The sequence below is a fragment of the Monodelphis domestica genome, chromosome 5 (genome assembly GCF_027887165.1).
Source record: "Monodelphis domestica isolate mMonDom1 chromosome 5, mMonDom1.pri, whole genome shotgun sequence".
In the NCBI taxonomy this organism is placed as follows: Eukaryota; Metazoa; Chordata; class Mammalia; order Didelphimorphia; family Didelphidae; genus Monodelphis; species Monodelphis domestica.
In genome coordinates this window covers 255,529,477-255,534,128 of record NC_077231.1, presented here as the reverse complement: position 1 = coordinate 255,534,128, position 4,652 = coordinate 255,529,477, and positions in this window count along the sequence as shown.

Sequence of the window (4,652 nt, the reverse complement as noted above, 5' to 3'; positions counted from 1 at the left end):
TCTCCGCCCCGTCCCCCCTCCCCCAAATAAATAAAGTTCCGGTGGAGAGAGAGAGTGGGAACACCTGAGAGGTTTAATTCCCTCCCTGGGTCGGTGGGAGGAGCCACTGGTTTGATTGTAATTTCCAAGTGCATGCTTAAGAAGAGGACTAATGAATGAGTGAGGGGAGTATAAATTCTTCCCGACTCGCCCTGCAAATCTCTATTATTCTGAGAATACCCTTAGCCACCCCCACCCCCACCCAAGGCTCCTAGCAGCTCTCAATCTGAATTGGGCCAAAATGTATTCCCATCCCCCATCACAAGCTCAGAATCGCTACATCTTCCGTGACTTGGAAAGAGATAGTTTACCGTACACCAGACGTGCGGCTTAACACGCTGCGGATACAAACATAAGCAAGTCAGCCCCGACCTTGAGAGCTTACATTCTAAATCTAGATGGCGGGCCGCCGAAAGCCCAGCTCCTTCGTTTTACTCGTAAGGAAACTGCAGTGCACTAGACAGATTTAGTGATTTGCTCAGTCACACAATTGTAAGAGTTGGGGAGGGGATTTGAACTTAGATCCTCTGAGAGTCATTGGTCTTCCCCGTGTACCACATAGCCTCCGACTCCAATACTGGATTCGGAGACAAGAACAGAGGTTCAAATCTCAACTATGCTTCTATTTTTGACCGACTATGGGCAAGTCACTTAACTCATTTGGTCCTCAGTTTCCCCTTCTGTAAAATGTAAGAGGTGGACTCTATAGGATTCTAAGATCCTCTTGAGACCCTACGAGGCCGGTGCAGAAGAGCCCCGGAAGAGAGAGATGTCCCTAACAGCCTGCCTAACAGTGCTGGGAACAGTTGAGCTCCACCCTCAGCCAAGTTCCTCACTGCTGGGAACGGCCTGCTCACTCCCTCACCCTAGAGGGTTTCAGCACCTCCCCCCTTCTCCCTTTCCGCGGACTGCCGCTCTATTCCCAGGTCGGCCAGCGACTGCGGACAGCGAATTCTTGGCCCCCCGACCTCTCCTACTGAGCCAATTGCCAGTAACTCTATCTTAACACGCCCCATCTTCCCACTTCAGGAATGCAGCAATTTGTATTAGTGGTCATTTTCTCTGCGGCGATGCCAGCCCGGAAGCTGAAGGAGTGACCAGCTTGACCCCTAGTTAAGCTTAACTAGATTTGAGGAGCCCGCACAGATCGTTGGAGCTGGATGTGTTTTATTTGGAAGCCTTTAGTTAGGACCTAACTTCTTGCCATCCGTGATTTGGGGATTGCGTGCCAGACTTGGCAGAAGGGCTGAAAGCTGCTGACAATATTTTGATTTTTAGATACAAAGTGCTGTGTGTTCTGAGAACTGAGTGATTGCGAGTGGAGGCAGGGGAAGGCTCAGCATTTACAAAGCGTTACATGAGCTGTTCAATCCTTCTGGCCCCTCTTACTGTAAGAGCATTGGGGCACTGCCTACTGGCCCCCGGCGCCCACCTTTCTTCCCTCCCCGAGGGTCACACAAACTCCTGCGTCTGGACGTTCGACCATAAACAGTGATTCATCTGACCTCTCTGTACTCTTTCCTTCCCGAACTTCAAAACAAGGAATAGGATACCTTGTTGCCTTGGACTTGGCTAGTAGATAAAAGTATCTGCAAAACGAACTTCCTGAAGCTCAAACAAAACAAGAACAGCGCACCCCACTCCTCTCTTTTCAGAGGATTCCCTGGCTTTCTTCTAGACTCAGCTCAGACCCAGCCTTCTGCATCAACCCCCAAGTCACCTGTCTGACATTACTTCCCATCTAGTCTCCATGTAATTTGTAGTCCCTAATCATTTGCATGCTCTCTCTCCCCCCTTGGAAGGCAGCTCCTTAAGGGTTTTGCCTTTCTTTGGTGCTTAATAAACGCTTGTGGCTGGCTGACTGGAGGAGAAAGGATGCAAGTGGGGCGTCTCATATACCACAAGACTTCCCTGTTGTATTGGGTAGTTCTACTAAATTTTATTATTCCTTTTTTACGTCTTTGTTACCTGAGATGGCAATTCTTTAAGATGGGGAAACTGGGAACAGTGGAGATCCCTGAAAAATGAAGGTTTTAGAAAAACAAAAGATAGCAGCACACTTTTTAAGGTAGAGGGGAAATGAAGCCTTTTGCATTGGAGAAAGCTTGAGGTTTGGTTTGGTTTAAGGGCTTTCACAATCTTTTGCTGTGTGACCTTAGACAAATATTGTAACTTCTCTGTCCTACAGTAAAAGAGGTTATGGCTGTGACCACAGCATAATAAACAACCTCCAAAGACACATTAATAAGCATTTTGCAAAAAACTAAAAGTTGTTTATTCAACAGATTCCTGTGAGGCATATTATATATTTAGTAGCTTGGGGTTTGCAGAGTTTATTCTTCCCCCCTTCCATCCCAAAGAGGAAAAAAAAATCATTGAAATTATTAACTAGGAGTTAGAACCATAGCTAGAAATTCCAGGCCCAAGGCAGGCAACATTGAAGGCCAACTTAGCTGAATGAGGGAACATATTGGGGGTGGAAGGTCTTACACACTAAAGCCCCTGGAGGAGAGGAGGTAGGAAAGCTAGCTGGGTATGGTTGCTTGTTTTTACTAAGGAGTAAGGAGGTACAAAGTCCACTTTTTCCTACCTCTTGAAGGGATACAAGGTTTTCAGTGCCTTAAGGCAAAGCCTCAGTGGTGTGAAGGCCTGTCCAGGGAAATCATGTAGTGAATTATTTATGGGAGGTATTAAGAAAGGATTGGATAGCTTGGTGACTCTGTGGATAGAGAGCCAGGCCTGGAGATGGAAGGTCCCAGGTTCAAATCTAGTCTCAGACTCTTCCTGGTTGTGTGACCCTGGGCAAGTCACTTAACTCCCACAACCTAACCCTTACTGCTTTTCTATCTTAGAGATAAAACACTGTACTGATTTTAAGATGAAAAGCAAAGGTTTAAGAAGGAAAAAAAAAATGCGTTGCTGATCTTAGAGTCAGAGACTATGTTCTGTCCTGACTCAGGATACCAGCTGTGTGGCTGTGAACAAGTCACAACTTTTCTGGGCAACAGTTTCCTTATCCAAAAAATAAAGACAATAACACTTGGCCTACCTACCTCACAGGGGAGCAGTGAAGAGAATGCTTTGCAAACCTTGATGCATTTGTATGATTGGGGGCTGTAGGACTTCACTTTCTGATCTTCAGCTTGAAAAATAACCTTTTTACAAATCACTTTACATAGATTATCTCATTTGCTCTTTACAAGACCCCTTCTAGGTCAGTAATTTCAGTATTAACCCCATTTCACAAAGTGAGAAAACCAGATGCTTATTGAAGGGTCAGAGGACTAAGCAATTTGCTTTTGCTCACTGGCAAAGTCAGACTTCAAATTACATCCAAGATTTAGGGCTGTCCTAAATCAAAGAAGGGAAGTCATCTAATCTAACCCCCCCCCCCATTTCACAGATAAGGAAATTAAGGCACAGAGCAGCAAATAACCCAGGTCCTCCTGACTCCAGGTCTGGTACTCTATACACCATTCTACCTAGCTGCTCCAGTGTTAACTATTATTAATCTTGTCCCTGACTAGGAAACTGGTCACTGATTTAATTGTTAGATTAAACTTCTCTAGACAAATTATAGAGGGAAATGTTTCTTTCTTTTTTTTTTTTAAATATATTTTATTTGATCATTTCCAAGCATTATTCGTTAAAGATCATTTTCTTTTCCTCCCCCCCCACCCCCCATAGCCGACGCATAAGTCCACTGGGCATTAGATGTTTTCTTGATTTGAACCCATTGCTTTGTTGATAGTATTTGCACTAGAGTGTTCATTTAGAGTCTGTCCTCTGTCATGTCCCCTCAACCTCTGTATTCAGGCAGTTGCTTTTCCTCGGTGTTTCCACTCCCATAGTTTATCCTTTGCTTATGAATGGTGTTTTTTTCTCCTGGATCCCTGCAAGTTGTTCAGGGACATTACACCGCCACTAATGGAGAAGTCCATCACCTTCGATCGTACCACAATGTATTAGTCTCTGTGTACAATGTTCTCCTGGTTCTGCTCCTCTCGCTCTGCATCACTTCCTGGAGGTTGTTCCAGTCTCCATGGAACTTCTCCACTTTATTATTCCTTTTAGCACAATAGTATTCCATCACCAACATATACCACAGTTTGTTCAGCCATTCCCCAATTGATGGGCATCCCCTCGTTTTCTAGTTTTGGGCCACCACAAAGAGCGCAGCTATGAATATTTTTGTACAAGTCTTTTTGTCCATTATCTCTTTGGGGTACAGACCCAGCAGTGCTATGGCTGGGTCAAAGGGTAGATATTCTTTTAGCACCCTTTGGGCATAGTTCCAAATTGCCCTCCAGAATGGTTGGATCAATTCACAACTCCACCAGCAATGAATTAATGTCCCTACTTTGCCACATCCCCTCCAGCATTCATTACTTTCCTTTGCTGTAATGTTAGCCAATCTGCTAGGTGTGAGGTGATACCTCAGAGTTGTTTTGATTTGCATCTCTCTGATTATAAGAGATGTAGAGCACTTCTTCTTGTGCTTGTTAATAGTTTTGATTTCTTTATCTGAGAACTGCCTATCCATGTCCCTTGCCCATTTATCAATTGGAGAATGGCTTGATTTTTTGTACAATTGATTTAGCTCATTATAAATA